General features: G+C 42.0%; 1 protein-coding gene and 1 long non-coding RNA gene across 2 annotated transcripts in view; one reads left to right on the plus strand and one right to left on the minus strand.

Annotated features, from left to right (window-relative positions):
- brinp1 (bone morphogenetic protein/retinoic acid inducible neural-specific 1) overlaps nt 1-17,335 on the plus strand; it is a 424,567-nt gene that overhangs the window by 364,433 nt on the left and 42,799 nt on the right. The gene's annotated exons all lie outside the window — the stretch shown is intronic.
- LOC117530130 lies at nt 678-17,015 on the minus strand. Its single transcript, XR_004566189.1, has 3 exons — nt 17,004-17,015; nt 15,092-15,093; nt 678-907 (listed from the first exon to the last, which is right to left on the minus strand). It is a non-coding gene; the product is annotated as an uncharacterized LOC117530130 (long non-coding RNA).

Here is a 17,335-nt window from a genome sequence, read left to right on the forward strand (position 1 = left end):
AGTTTTGAACAGGTGTGCTTAAATTCATATGGCACTTGAAATAGGCTTGTTTATCAAGTTCTTTCATTTTGAAAGCTAAGGTCTGATGGCCACAGAGGTGACTCCTGCACATTTTATTTATTTATTTATTGATATGTTTTTATATCAACAAAGGCAGAGGTTGAATCTTAAGTGGAAGTTTACAGTATGAGTGCCACATTCTTATAGTAGTGTAAGTAAACAGACCTAATAGATATGTAGTTATAGATTAGATTCAACTTTGTCTTTGTGCAGAGTACAGGTACAGGGTCAGTGAAACACAGTTATACCGGAAGTGCAAAAAAGCATTCAATACCAAGTACAGTCAGGTAATATGTACCGTTAGGAGTGAGGTGGACAAATAGGAGATGGATAATATACAGACGGGTATGTACAGTAATGTATAAATAGATGACTACAGTGACATACAAATATCAGTATATATATATATATATATATATATATATATATATATATATATATATATATATATATATATATATATACAGATGCTGTGGAGAGGTACATATACTGTGACAGTGCAATGAAAGTGTGGTAAACGGTGTGAAGTAAAGTGCATGTGCAAGACAGGAGGTGGAGGTTTGTTCAGCAGTGTAACAGTCTTTGGGAAGAAACTGTTCCTGCTTGAGTGTGCAGGTACCTGTATCTGCTGCCAGATGGTAGGAGGGTGAAGAGATCATGGTTAGGGTGAGTGGCATCCTTAATAATAGATCTGGTTTTGTTCAGACAGCATTTATGATAAATGTCATAAATGGAGAGGAGTTGGGAGCCAATGGTCCTTTGGGCAGACTTGACAACGCTTTGTAGTGCTTTGCGGTCAGCAGCACTGCAGTTGCCATACCACACAGAAATACAGTTAGTAAGGATACTGTTTTACCATCCATCCATCCACTTTCTATACCTGCTTACTCCAATTCAGGGTCGGGGAGGGGGGTTTGCCTATCACAGCAGTCACAGGGCATGACGCAGCATACACCCTGGACAGGACACCAGTCTGTCACATGGCCACATATAGACAGACATATAGTTATAATATCACCACCAATATATTTTGTAAATTATCCTAAAATACAAAAATGCTATAATAACTATCTTATGCCTTATAAATTTTATTACCTTATTTATTATGTCTTGTTATATTGAGATATATTGTTTTGGCGACGCCGATACCTTTGCTCGAAAAAAAAGATCCAAGTCTTTAGGGTCCTGGAGCTTCATGTCTAACTGGATGATTGTGAGATTTGGAAGCCAACCAGTGACCAAAGTCAATGACTGGATATCTTTGGTCTGGGATGATCCTTGGGTAGAGCTGGAATAAGTTTGGGTTACTTAGCGGGTGTCACTTGTAATGTGACAACTCAACATTTTCGCTATGTGGTGCGCTTCTCTACACTCAAAAAAATAACTTGCTCAGTGAACATAATACAATTATGGAAAGTATTTCCACCCAAAGTAAAATGCGTTAACTTAGCCATAAACAATTTTTCTGAGTGACCTAAATGTAAATTACCATGGTTCAGGCCAACTAGATTTGTAAAGGTAAATGTAACAAAAAAAGAAAGTCCCTTCAGTTGCTCCCTTGTTTGCACTCTGGGTTGCTACACCACATCCAATGTGGATCTGCATGTTGAATTGACATGGATGGACCAGATGGACCCAAGGCTGTTCCTTAGTGTGGTGGATGCACCGGCAACTCATGCTGCCACACCTGACATCTCCTGCTAACTACGCTATGCAGTTTTAAGGGTCAGGAAAAACACCTGTGTGTGTGTGTTTTGTGGACTTGGAGAAGACATGCGATCAGGAGATACTGTGGGAGGTGCTGTGAGAGTATGGAGCGAGGAGGTCCCTTCTTAGGGCCATCCAATCTTTGTACTCAAATCGAGAGCTGTGAATTCTCGACAGTAAGTCTGACTTGTTTCTGGTGGGAGTTGGCCTCCACCAGGGCTGCACTGTGTCACCAATCCTGTGATATTCTTGGACAGGATATCAAGGCATAGTCGGGTCTCCAATTTGGTGGGCTCAGGGTGTCATCACTGTGTTTTGCAGATGATGTGGTCCTGTTGGCTTTATTGGCCTGTGACCTCCAACACTCACTGGATCAGTTTGCAGCTGAGTGTGAAGCAGCTGGGATGAGGATCTGTACCTCTAAATCTGAGGCCATGGTTCTCAGCAGCAAACCAATGAATTGCCTACTTGCCTACTCCAGTAGGGAAGGAGGTCTTGCCCCAAATGAAAAAGTTCAAGTACCTCAGGGTATTGTTCATGAGTGAGGGGACAATGGCGAGTGAGATTGGCCGTGTGAGTTGGTTCCTGTAAACCCCTGCCTGGAGCTGCCTGTTCTCTCCAATCGTAACATCACAGTCCAAGAAGGCTAAAGAAGGTTGTTTCTGGCATCCTCACGTGTGAACTTGATATTGGTGTCCACCGAGTTGATGTGTTCTGTAAAGTCCTCAACTTCCTGTTGCTTGATTTTAACCCATGTGTCATCAACATATCTGAACCAGTGACTGGGAGAGATGCCCGTGAAAGACGTCAAGGCTGTCTTCTCCACTCGCTCCATGTACAGATTGGCCACAATGGGGGATACCGGCGACCCCATCGCACAACCATGAATCTGCCTGTAGTAATTCCCCCTAAACAGGAAATACGTGCGCAGCAGGGATGGTATTGCATTCACTCAACTATACTGTTGTGATGAAAAGGGAGCTGAGCCAAAATGCAAAGCTCTCGCTCTACTGGTCGTGAGGGTTGGGTCATGACCGAAAGAACTAGATCGCGGGTACAAGTGACCAACATGGGCTTCCTTAGTAGGGTTGCTGATGTCTCCCTCAGAGATGAGGTGAGAAGTTCGGTCATCCGTGGGGAGCTCGGAGTAGAGCCACTGCTCATTCACGTTGAAAGGAGCCAAGCTGAGGTGGTTCAAGCATCTTGTAAGGATGCCTCCTGGGCATCTCCCTAGGGAGGTGTTCCAGGCATGTCCACCTGGGAGGAGACCCTTGGGAAGACCCAGGACTAGGTGGAGAGATTATATCACCACATTGGCCTGGGAAGGCCTTGGTATCCCCCAGTCAGAAGTTGTCAATGTGGCCTAGGAAAGGGAAGTTTGGGGTCCCCTGCTGGAGCTGTTACCCACGTGACCCGATCCCAGCTAAGCGGTTGAAGATGAGTGAAAAACACTCTTTGGGTTCAAGATGGGGCTTTTACAGGAGCCTAACTGACTTTTCAGGAGATATTGGAAAAGCTGATTTCTCTCACACAGCACAATTGTCCAAGGTGAGAAGAGCACTTAGAGGTTTGATTGCTAGCAATGTTTTATATGGCTAAGGTTCTAAAAGAGGGAGATTGACCTTCATGTGATGGCAGTATATCTGAGTGTCACAGTGGGCTGACTTGGAGATGAGACCAGGCCAAAGTAACCACACTTTTCACAGACAAATACCCTTAGATCCACAAGCAATACAGTTGTACAATTCTTCGTTTTTACTCAGGGTGGCACAAAGATGACTGTTTATTCTGAGTAGCTCTTTTAATTTTTAGCCCAAGTGTTCCAGTTCTCTCACTCATTCCATTTCACACGAACACATGTTGACAGATTTTTACTGCACGACATCATTTCCACACTGGAGTGGGAGGAGAGCACGTCAAGTTTCCAATCCTTAAATACGTGCTCAATGGGAGAGTACTGAGCAGAGCAGAAGAGGAGAAGAAACAGGAATGAGGCGAGTGATTGATGGAGTGAACTGGAGCCAAAGCATGAGTGCAACGAGTCAAAGCGTGTGCACATGAGTGTAGCAAGAGTAGGAGTGAGCGTAATGAAGTAAGACAGCAGGGATGTGTACAGAGAACAGGGAGCGAGTGAAGATGGCGAAGAAAAGGAGGGAGCAGAAAACAAAAGATTGGGAGAGTGATAGTGCCAGGCTGAATGTCAGCATTCAGGATGGCTCCTTCCAATCTCTGTGCGCCACGCTGATATCGGAGCACAAATGTGTGTGCTCGTGCATGTGTTTGTGGTCATGGCGGTGGTGGGTTGGAGCTGCAGGGGTATGAGATGTGGTGACAGAGAAGCGGGAACAACTGAGAGCTGAGGCGCCGTTATTGTGCACCCGGCCGCTGGCACCGGCACCGTCACTGAGCAGCGCTGATCCGTGAACTTGCCATCTGGATTCTCCCACAAATCACATTAAAGTTTCAAGCCCAGGAATACATCAAGCTAAATGAATATTGGATCCAGAGGGCAGCAGACAGGGCTGATGGCGGAAAAGGCCCCCATGCAACCTAACTCTTTTGTGGTCAGATATGATCCATCTATCTCCGCTTATGTCCTCTTTCCTTTCCTCGTTCTTGTTCCCTTTATCACAGATGGCCTGTGGTTCTGATGAGGTGTAAAGGAGAACTGACTGATCTCAAAATAGTGGTGCAAAGCACATTGCAAGGTGATTTGGTGTAAAGAGAAGAGTCTGGCTGATATGGATTTTTTTGGGTGCGGATATTGATATTCGAGAGGAAAAAAATTACGATCCTGATATATCTGCTGTAGGAGTCTATATGGCATCACTGTATTATTGAAGTACCAGTATAAAACACTTGGTACACGTACCAGTAATCCCTTCCACATATTTTCTATATACCAGCGCTGGCTGTATTTTGCAGCAGTTCCGAGTTGAAAAAAACAACATCATCTCTATTTGTCTCACAGCATGGTGGTGATATAACAAACAAGAGCAGCACATCCGTAGTGGATTTTACAATCATATTTATGCTTTATTGTCTTCCAAAGTCTGTGTGCATCCTCTGGCTGTGTTAGCATGCCTAAAAGAGCAGCAGTTTAAAAACGCAGGGCAGCATCACACTCGCGGCTCATTCAAAAAAAGCTAACATATTTTCCTCAAAGTATGACTTCCTCTCAATATTAGGCTAAACAAATTTAACCTTTATTTAACCAGCTAAGTCCCACTGAGATCAAGTTCTCTTTTACAAGAGAGACCTAGACAATTATATAAAGTTTCCAATTCACCTAACCTGCATGTCTTTGGACACTGCTTGTTTTTTGACATCTTGGTACAAGATAGAAGGATGGATAAAACCTTCTTACCTGTCAATCAGGTATCACTTTCCACATAAATATGCAAGTTATACCTTGTTCCTGCTCACCAGTTGTGCAAAACAAAGGCTTATCCAGACAGAAGGATGATGCAACAGCTCCCCCCACCCTAAGTCATGGTCCACTTTTGAATAAATTTTTACATACTACTACTACTAATAATAATAATAATAGTAATAATAAATATTTTTAACAACTAAAATGTTGAATAACTATTACTCTGTGCCACTGTTTTGCAGCAAGTCTTCTCTGTGTAAGCCTGATCTCATTGGCTCTCAGATACTAAGCAGAGTGGGTCCTAGTTAGTACTTGGATGGGAGACCTCTTTGGAAGACCAGAGACTGTGTTTCTCCAGGCAAAACTGGAGTTGCATCAGGAAGGGCATTCAGCGTAAAACTTGTGCCAAATCCCAATGAAGATCTGTGCTGGATCCCCTGTGGTGACCCCAAAGAAGCGGGAGCACCCGCAAGGTGAACAACAATGCTGCCTAAGTTTTACTATAATTCGGTAGTAAGTGGAATTGATGAGCATATAAAAATATGTTTACTTAATTTGACTTTTTAGCATGACTAAAGTGGGATGTGAAGCACTATATTTCCTTTTTATTTAACCACTACGAGGTTTGTGATAAAAAAAAAGCGGTCCTTTTTATTTTTTTCAAAAAATAAATGGATTTGTTTCATATGTTTTTATGTCAGACAAGCTTGAACACTCGTGCACATGCGTGAGTTTTGTCATGTCTGTCGGTGACGTTATTCGCCTGTGGGCAGGCTTTGAGTGAGGTGTGGACTCCCCCTCCCGTCGGAATCTCTTTGTCTGAGAAGCTGCAGGGAGACGGCGCGCATTGCTTTATCAAATTTTTTCAGGACCTGTGAGGGATATCCGTGTGGACACTATTCGAGAAATTCAGCTGGTTTTCGGTGAGAAGTTTAACGGCTGATGAGAGATTGTGGAGTTTCTTTCGCTTTAAGGACAGCCCACAAAGCGGATCGGTGCAGCGCGGTCGGAGGTGGTGTCCGTCTGGCTGTTTCGAGCTGAAAACATCCTAATTTAAGGCTCTGTTCACCCAGGACATCGTCAGAAAAAAGAGAAGTGTCAGAAGAGGTCGGCATCAGGAGTTTACCTGGACATTCCACTGTTAAAGGAGATTTTGTAATGAAAGAATGTGCATACAAATTTGCCGAGTCGGGTCCGTGACGACTCCCCAAATCCGTTCGCGCCGCCACAGGAAAAACACCTCTGTGTTGAAAACCATTTGTAAAATTCAGGCGGCTTTTGATGGCTTTCGACAAGTGAGTATCTGAGAAATTGTTTAACAGCCGGGCATGTTCCAACTTGTCCGTTAAGGTTTCCAACGGAGGTGTTTTTCCTGTGGCGACCCCCCGCGGTCGGGTCCGGCCCGACATGCGAATCTGCCCGCACGTTCTTTCATTACAAAATCTCCTTTAACAGTGGAATGTCTGGATAAACTCCTGATCCCGAATTCTTCTGAAAGTTCTCTGTTATCTCACGACATCTTGGGTCCACAGAGCCTGAAATTAGGAAGTTTTCAGCTTGAAACAGCGAGACGCCGCCGCCTCGGAGTGCAGATCGCCATCAGGCGCCGTGGGCCGTCCTTAAAGCGACACTAACAGACCAAAATTTCTTATCAGCCGTTAAAATTTTCACTGAAAACCAGCTGAATTTATCGAATGGTGTCCACTCAGTTGTGCCTTACAGTTTTTGAAAACATTTTTATCAAACAAAGCAGCAGTCTCTGAGCCATTCCTAAACAATGAAAAAATCGACAAGAGGGTGGGCTACTCCTCACTCAAAGACTGCCCACAGGCGAATGACGTAACCGACAGGCGTGAAAAAACTCTCTCATGCCCACGAGGGTTCAAGCATGTCTGATGTAATCACACGTGATTCAAATCCATATAGTTTTTGAAAAAAATTATAAGGTCCATTACTTTTCTCACAGACCTCGTATCTAAGCTAGGACATGACTGGGTCTGTTTGGTGTTCCGACTTTAAAATCAAGTCAGTTCGGGTTAGAAAACCATAAATATGAAAATGATTAAGGCTTTTGATGTTAGTAATCTTATCAAACAAACATGTTTGCTGTGATGTCAATGTTGGATAAAGTAATGGCAAAGAAAAGGTGAAAATGTGCAAAAGAAAATACTAATGCCAACACACATTAAGCAATATAACTGAAGTATTAAAAGGTTGGGTTACACACTAACACTATAAACTCTAACTTATGAATGCATTTAAAATAAATTCATATAAGCAGTATTAAGCACATAAATGTTTTGATACTGTGATACGTATTGAGTGTCGGACGTCCAAAGTATCGTATGGCATCGAGTTTTAAGAAACCATATAGAACCCTAATCTGCTGATATTTCCATAAAAACTGGCAGTGGTTCCTTACATTTAATTATCGAACCTTCATGACAAAGAATTATTTGAGGCTTGATGTTTTACAATTGAAACACAAACTTTATTATCAATAAATAGAAATATAACATACCATCATGCTGCTTTTACTTTGGCTGGCAGTTGTGTTCTCATTTATTTTGGCCACACCTCCCTGACAACATAGCCACTTGTCTTTTGTCACCATAAAATGCCAACTCTGATTGAAAATGAATGGCAGCTGGTTGCTTTGCCTCTGTCTCTTGTTGGTAAAGTGACCAAGGCGTGATTGGTTCCCATCCATGCTTGTAAACAATGCAGTTGAAGTACCTCTTGCTGGACAAACTACAAAATGACACCATTTCCAACAGCCACAGTGTTTTTCTGTATGTTTGTTCATTCATTTTCTATACCCGATTACTCCAGTCAAGGGTCACAGGGGGCTGGAGTCATAGGGTGCAAGGCGGGGTACACCCTGCTCAGGACACCAGTCTATCACAGGGCGAAGTATTGTTTATAGCATACCACTCTAAAAATGCTCAATCTCATCTGTATCATTTATTTGGTAAAATCAAAGTTTACATATTGGCAGAAATAACATTAATACCTGTATGTTCATGAAAGACTCATATTTTATGATATTGTTGACCAAATAATATATTGGTCAGCCTCTTATAAAGAAGATAATTTCCCATCTTGACAGTCGCATCACAGGTGGATTACTGCAGATCCACAATGTTTACTGCATAAACCTCAGCTTCAGGACCCACGGCAGCATTTCCGATCTTAATAATTTTTAAAGGAAAACTGGATTATTGTGATTCTGGTCTTATTTTTATTGTATCATCCCTACTGGTTATGGTAACTCACTGATGTATTAAGATCTGGGAAAACGGAAACATCACTGCAATGGTGGTGGTGCAGAGCTTGTAAGCCCCAGGTTATGACTATTATTTCAGTCTCGTTATTCCTCTGCCTTGAAAACAGTGGCACCTGCAGAAACTATAGATCTGTGAGCAAGCTTACAAAATGATACCTGATGCTTTGTTACAACACTTGATTGCATGTATAGTACAGGGGTGGCAGTAAATCTTTTGTCATTATAATGTATAATTTAATTGACAACTGTGAAGTATTAAAAGAACATCAGCAATCCAATTATCTTCTGTGGAAGATGTCAGGCTGTACTTATTTTCGTTCGTCTTGAGCAGGTAGCTCTATGGGATGAGGGGATGGGCTGCCCATCATATGTAGACCTGGGTTGTTCCAGGCCACCCCACCTGTAAATGAGTACCACCCTTGGCTGGGAAGTAATCTGCATCAGACTGGCATCCCATTCAGGGTGAATTGACTCTCATCCACTTCATACTGCAGAGTCTGCTGATAGGTACCAGCATCAACTGGCCTCAAGGCTTATATAGGATACCCAGCGTACATCTTTCAATAGTGTGCTACCATCATGTAAACTTTCAGTGAAATTCATAAAGTGGCTTAAGAGGAGTTGCACTTATAAAGTCAAAATCATATAGTAAGACACATCAGCTATACAAAAAAAGTAGTATTATCTCTTGATAAAAACATTGGTCTGCAATTATTTGTCTTTATGGCCATCTTCATATGGTGTCTTATCACTATATTACAAATGTCAATCTCCTATGATGCATATTTTCTCAGTAATTGTGGATTAAGTGGGCCTAATGTCATTAAGCTACTAGCCCATCTTCTTAGGATGAGCTACATTTTTTGAAGTTTCAATGAAATCCACCATACATTTTCAGAGGAGTGATGCTTACAAGACTCTTGGACAGAAGTACATCTGGAACCCTACCCCTTCCCCAACCCCAACAAATGGCTTGTAGGGAGTATAAATATCTATTTTTATCAAGGTGGACCATATGGGACCAGTCAAAGTTGTTGGGTGGGACACTAAAAAAGGCTGTAAAACACAGCAGAGTTTCAGGGTACACAAGTCAGTTGTAGATGTTATATATAGTGGATGAACCATGCTTGAGCTCATCCATAGGTTTTCTATAGAGACCCGGGTGAGCTGTTTTGAAGCTCAAATATTGCTGCTCTGGGTTTAGCCATGTTGGCAGTGCTTACTCTACCTACACCACTGCAAACCTATAAATGGCTAAGACGTTGGCACGTGGGTGAGCCCCTGCATGACCTGGGTGGGATGACTGTAGCCCAGCATGGTCCTATCTTAGCGTTACTGAACAGGCTAAGCTAACGGGCTTGGTTCAGGTGTTTTATTTAATCATATTTTTGGGGGACTGGGCAGTAGTTTTCAAAACTGCTTACGTCGGTGTGGTTACTAAAAGTTATGACCCATGTATTTCCTCAGTCATCGTGGATTAAGTGGACCTAATGTCATTAAGATACTAATAGCTGCTAAAAGTGCTAATGTTATCAGCATACAAATTAAATAATAGGAAAAGTTCACTTGATGGGGAAAACAGATGTCTTAGATGATGTGATAGCCACATAACAATTCATATTATGACACATATTTGTAATAAAATGCTAAGAAAGGACAGATAAGGTTCTTTTAACAGCAGCCGTAGCTAGCGGCCTCTGTAAAACCAGAGCTCTGAGCTAGGCTTACAGCTGCGCCACTAGGTGTCACTAGGAGGACTGTGCTCTGAATTATTTAAAACTTTATGGCTTAGTAAAATGTAAGTCCCTTCAGTTACTTCCTTGTTTGCACTCAGGGTCACCACAGCAAATCCAAGGTGGATCTGCATGTTGGCACAAGTTTTACACCGGATGCCCTTCCTGACGCAACTCCACATTACAAGGAGAAATGTGGCAGGGGTGGGATTTGAACTGGGAACATGCCACGCCGAAACCAAGTGCACTAACCACTTGACCACCACCCCTGCTAAAACTTTATGGCTGAAGCTGCCTTAAAATACTGAGATACTCAACCCCCCCCCCCCCTTTCATAAAGTTGTCATGGATGGAGAAACTATTTATAGACACAAAAACCATTTTGGTACCAGGCTGTAAATGTGTTTATTTTTGCTCAAAATATGAATGTGGACATTTTAACATGGGCATCTATGGGATCCGACTACTTTCTGTAGCCACCCTCAAGCAGCCAGTCAAGGAACTGCAACTTTATCTTCTTTCTGTTGTGCCCGCTTGAAGTAAATTCTAAACTAAATGCACCAGATTACAGTTGATAGTAAAGTTCATACAGTTTAATTGCTAAAGCTGACGATGAGGTTGTAGTTTTCCCTAATTTAAGTTTTTTTATATATATATATATATATTAAAGGCTTTGTTTTCTTTGAAGTTGTCCACAGTTGTTTTCTTTTTGACTTGTTTTGTGTAGAGAATACGCATATGTATATCATCAGCAGAAAAAAAACCTAGATAATTATTTTCCCATCAGCTACAGTACATTATGCTGAGTTTGCATAAATGGATTCCTATTCACCTTTGGGTGCAAATAATACTTGTGTAAAAAAATAAATAAATAATAATAATAAAAAGGTGATCATTCATCATCCGGCAACATGCTATGTTCAGATTTCTGGTTGTGTATTTTCTGCTGAAATGCTGTTTGTGGTCACATAAAACCTATTATGAAAATATAACCTCACCAAGAGGCTGTTTCATACAAGAAAGGGAAAAAAAAAATCTATTTAGTTCTTTTCCTATCCAGTGGCTTGTAGAGCTTGATTTATTTTCCTGGCTGGACTGAAGAGAAAAGCTTTACTGTTTGTTGTCCAAGGTTCAATTCTGTGAGATCCCCTGGGTGAGATATGGATTGGCCAGCAGTCTAAAAATTATAAATACCATGTCAGGGTTAAGAGTGAATAGGTGCTATCAGCTACAGCTCTAAATTACCATCTAGATTAGAAATCAAGCATTTGCCTTTTGTGTATATTTAGCAGAATACTGCAAAGTGCGATATGCAAGACTCAAATGGAAATATTACACAGGATGGAGATATGCAATTCACATGCATGCACAGTAACAAAGAGCATGCTGTGCAGGCCAACGCACCACAGGAGACGAAGCCATCAATCACTGTTCTGCTTTATGGCTTTGTGAGCGACCTGCCACAGAACCGACAGCTCAAAGTCAACCAAGATTTGAAACACATCTTTGAGAAAAATAAGACAAGACATCTGGGAAGGGCAACTGACATCAATGTTTCCCATTACAGTTCCATTTTTATTGATTAGATTTGACCAGACTTTGTCATGGGCTTTTTTTGTTTTTTTCATTATTTTAATAGTGGTTCCAACAAACGTTGGCTGACCTAAGCTTTGGACCTAAAAGTTTCAAGTTACATGTGTATATATATATATATATATATATATATATATATATACGAGGTCTGTTAGAAAAGTATCCAGCCTTTTTATTTTTTTCAAAAACCTGATGGATTTGAATCACGTGTGCTTGCATGAGCCAGCCTTGAACCTTTGTGCACATGCGTGAATTTTTTCACGCCTGTCGATTGCGTCATTTGCTTGTAAGCAGCCTTTGTGTGAGGATGGGTATCGTCTCTCGTCGTTTTTTCTTTGCAAGGAAATGGCGGAACGACTGGAGCAGCGCGACTGCCTCAAATTTTGCCAGAAACTGGACGACAGCCAGGTGAAAACCATTTGGATTATTCAGACCGCTTTCGGTGACGATGTTATGGGCATCACACAGATTAAGGAGCAGTACAACCGGTTTAAAGATGACCGCACAACGGTGGAGAGCGAGCCACGCTCCGGCCGGCATCAACAGGCTGAAAGGACCAGATCATTTCCAAAGTGAACTCTGTGGTGATGCAGGACCGTCGTGTGACTATCCGAGAAATTGCAGAAGAGGTGGACATCAGCACATTTTCGGCACATTCCACTGTGACAGAAGATTTTGCCATGAAAAGAGTTGCAGTGAAATTCATGCCGATGGCTTGGGCACGAAGCTGCCGACGGAGCAAAAGTACCACCGTGTTGAAGTCTCACAGGACATGTGACATGCCCAGCTCGTCCACAGTTTCTCGGATAGTCACACAACTGAAAAGCCACCGAAAGCCATCTGAATCTTCCGAATGGTGGAAGAGCTGGGCATGTCACAACATGTCCTGTGAGACTTCAACACGGAGGCGCTTTTGCTCCACCATCAACTTCGTGCCCAAGCCATCGGCATGAGTTTTGCCGCCACTCTTTTAATGGCAAAATCTTCTTTCACAGTGGAATGTGCCGAAAAAGTGCTGATGTCCACCTCTTCCGCAATTTCTCGGATAGTCACACAACGGTCCCACATCACCACAGCGTTCACTTTGGAATGATCCGGTCATTTCAGCATGTTGATGGCCGCCCGGAGCGCAGCGCGCTGTCCACCGTTGTGCGGACATCTTTAAACTGGTTGTACCACTCCTTAATCTGTGTGATGCCAATAGGATCGTCATCGAAAGCCGTCTGAATAATCCGAATGGTTTCCACCTGCGTGTCACCCAGTTTCTGGCAATATTTGATGCAGTCGCACTGCTCCAGTCATTTGGCCATTTTCCGTGCAAAGAAAAAACGACGAGAGACGACACCCATCCTCACACAAAGGCTGCTTACAAGCAAATGACGCAATCGACAGGCATGAAAAAATTCACGCATGCGCACGAAGGTTCAAGGTTGGCTCATGCAAGCACACGTGATTCAAATCCATCAGATTTTTGAAAAAAATAAAAAGGTTGGATACTTTTCTAACAGACCTCGTGTATATATATATATATATATATATATATATATATATATATATATATATATATATATATATATAACATGCAATTTTGTATACATCACTTATATACATGCTGTCCATATTCTTGAGCCGCTTAGGTGGGTAGGGAGAGTTCCCATGGGATAAAAAAAGCTTTTCAACCAAACATCCCTGGTTCTCAAGACCAGGCACCTAAGTGGCTCTACTCTTAGATATTTAGATGTATACACTAGTGGAGTTCCACCTTAGATTCAGAAAGTATAATAGAAGATATACCTTACTGAATTTCCATGTAACTTCAGCATCACACATATGATGTTGAAGGGGACAGAAAGAGAAGGAAGAAGATTCTCCTTCAGCTACATTCAGGTACAATTCTTCTGTCAGGGTTATGTGGATTTATTGCTTTGTTATTTGAGATTTAGAATGGAATACCTGTTAAACTATCAGTACACAACAAATTTCTGAATACAAATGTTCTCCCCACAACTCTCTGCCATTTACTCCACAGCATGTTTGACTACAACCCCTGGCAAAAATTATGGAATCACCGGCCTCGGAGGATGTTCATTCAGTTGTTTAATTTTGTAGAAAAAAAGCAGATCACAGACATGACACAAAACTAAAGTCATTTCAAATGGCAATTCTGGCTTTAAGAAACACTATAAGAAATCAAGAAAAAAAATTGTGGCAATCAGTAAGGGTTACTTTTTTAGACCAAGCAGAGGGAAAAAAATATGGACTCACTCAATTCTGAGGAATAACTTATGGAATCACCCTGTAAATTTTCATCCCCAAAACTAACACCTGCATCAAATCAGATCTGCTCGTTAGTCTGCATCTAAAAAGGAGTGATCACACCTTGGAGAGCTGTTGCACCAAGTGGACTGACATGAATCATGGCTCCAACACGAGAGATGTCAATTGAAACAAAGGAGAGGATTATCAAACTCTTAAAAGAGGGTAAATCATCACGCAATGTTGCAAAAGATGTTGGTTGTTCAGTCAGCTGTGTCTAAACTCTGGACCAAATACAAACAACATGGGAAGGTTGTTAAAGGCAAACATACTGGTAGACCAAGGAAGACATCAAAGCATCAAGACAGAAAACTTAAAGCAGTATGTCTCAAAAATCGAAAATGCACAACAAAACAAATGAGGAACGAATGGGAGGAAACTGGAGTCAACGTCTGTGACCGAACTGTAAGAAACCGCCTAAAGGAAATGGGATTTGTTGTGAAAGTGTAGGGACACGGACCCACAACAGGGGGCGTAAATGAACAGACAATGGAGGAAGTCAAATATCAACACTTTACTGTTGTGAAACAAGCACAACAATCACAACCAATATTAATAATTGTAGCGATAAGTCAATCACAATGGTGTCGTGTGGGCAGGCTCGAAGGTAGGAGACGTCCGTCCAAGCCGAACCGGAACCATACGATTTCCTCCGCCACCGAACCCCGGGAATACTGGAGCCGCCAAGTCCCGAACTCCAGGTGGCCACTGCCTCCGCTTGTCGGATCCGGTACTGCTGGCGAAGAACAGAAACAGTCAGATGTGGGTGCGTCTGCACCCAGCAACACGTGGGGTGAAACACCACCTCCACCTCTAGTCAGGAAAAACACTGCAGGAATGTAAGTACTTATCCGTGTAGCAATCTCCTGCTGTTCTTCTCTCTGTACAAAGGCAAAAAGTATTTTCTAGTCAAAGAATAATTCGCTGGCTGGATATGTTACCTTCTGGGTCGAACGATATCTCGGCAAAGAGGTGGAGATGTCGTCTGGCTGATATACCGACACTGATCCGACGAATGGTGACAGCTGTCAAAGATGATGAGCGGCAGCTGTCACTCTGGCTGCTCCTGTGAGGCGGCAGTGCCCTCTGGTGCCTGGAGCCCGCACTCCAGGCAGGGTGCCCTCTGGTGGTGGTGGGCCAGCAGTACCTCCTCTTCAGCGGCCCACACAACAGGGATTTACATACAGAAAAGCTAAATGAAAGCCATCATTAACACCTAAACAGAAAAAAACAAGGTTACAATGGGTTAAGGAAAAGCAATCGTGGACTGTGGATGACTGGATAAAAGTCATATTCAGTGATGAATCTCGAATCTGCATTGAGCAAGGTGATGATGCTGGAACTTTTGTTTGGTGCCGTTCCAATGAGATTTATAAAGATGACTGCCTGAAGAGAACATGTAAATTTCCACAGTCATTGATGATATGGGGCTGCATGTCAGGTAAAGGCACTGGGGAGATGGCTGTCATTACATCATCAATAAATGCACAAGTTTACGTTGATATTTTGGACACTTTTCTTATCCCATCAATTGAAAGGATGTTTCGGGATGGTAAATCATTTTTCAAGATGATAATGCATCTTGCCATAGAGCAAAAACTGTGAAGATTCCAAGTCATGGCCACAGAGCTCTGCAGCTGTGGTTACCGAGACCATGCAGTGGGCGCTGCGCATTTTTCCACAAGAAGTCTATCCTTGCGGGCCGCCGGAGCGCTCCGCATCAAAACAGCGAGCGTAGTCTCTGGGCCTGTTGCCAGAGTTGGCCGCAGCTCCGCACATCAGACAGGGGGGCGGTGTTAGTGGCCCGCTGCAACACTTACCGATCCCGCAGACTCAGTAAGAGCATCGGAGGCAGTGAGAGCAATCGCGGTGATGCCGACTGGTAATGTGACCGGCCCGCCTGATAAGGATGCAGAGCACAATATTTTGTTAAAAAAAAAAAAAAAATGCAAAATTGCAGTAAAAAATTAGTGAAACTGCGAGGCTGCGAAAGGTGAACCACGTTATAGTGAGGGACCACTGTAAAGTCCTTTCTGCATTGTTGTGTGGCTTTATAACAATGCTGTTTGTGTTCTATTCTAAGAGAGTGGGAAAATACCTCATTTCTAAGTAGAAACAGTCCATTACAGAAACAGGCCACTTTCCTCCCTTTGTTTTTCTTGTACAGATAAATTCACATAAAATCCTTTCTGCAGGATTGTGTGGGCTTATAATGGTGTGATTTGAGTTTTAGAATGGAGGTTCTGCTAAACAATCAGAGAATAAATCATTTCTGAGTAGAAACAGCCTCTCACTCACCAATCTAGTCCACACCTTGCTTTACAACTTCCTCGATCTGGTTTTTGTTTGCAGGCATATTATTTTTAAATCCTTTCTGCAGGGTTATGTGGAGCAATAATAGTGAAAGACAGGATCACATCTTTTCATGTTATAGTCATGAATATGTTATACTGTATATTCATGTTGAGCAATAGTTATTAGGGAGAAAAAAATCTCCAGAGTTGTGTAGTGGGGTTCGAAATGAGGAATTTCTTGTTGCGAGGCAGGTGCATTACCACTGTGGTGTTGAGGATAACAAAGGAACATTTTATTACCTATGCAATATCAGTGAGATAGTGTATGCTTATTTCTCAAGCTGTCTTTATCAGTGACAGCACAGGCCACCCTGGGCTGGTTGTGCACCTGCTTTGCAAAAAGAAAGGCTGCACTTTAAATCCGAGTTATGCCTAGAGGTTAGGATTAAAACTGTCATGTGAGAGTGACACAAAATGACCTGGTTTATATTTTGTGCAGTGGGCCACATTTATTTTCTGAAACACATGTCACCCTGCATGAATTCATATTTGTGAATATGACACAAAAATGCACACTACCAGAGTGAAGTGTGGTGGTTTAGTTTTAATATATAACTGCTGTGAAACAGTCAGAAAATAACTGGTGGGCACAGCCAACCAAAAAGTTAGCTTCGATAACCATTAATCCGATAACTGAAAAGTTATATTTTATGATGCGAAACCGATAAACTGCTAAAAAAAATTATCTTTATTACAGATAACCTACGATGGCGTTTTAGGGCCACATAGAATTTTTTTTTTTTTTAGACTTCGAGAATAAAGTCGTAATATTACGAGAATGAAGTCTTAATATTACTAGAATAAAGTTGTAATTTTAAAACCGAGTTGTAATTTTATGAGAAAAAAGTCATAATTTTACGAGAATAAAGTCATAATGTAATATTTTGACTTTTTTCTCATAATATTATGACTT

The sequence above is a fragment of the Thalassophryne amazonica genome, chromosome 17, assembly GCF_902500255.1.
Source record: "Thalassophryne amazonica chromosome 17, fThaAma1.1, whole genome shotgun sequence".
In the NCBI taxonomy this organism is placed as follows: Eukaryota; Metazoa; Chordata; class Actinopteri; order Batrachoidiformes; family Batrachoididae; genus Thalassophryne; species Thalassophryne amazonica.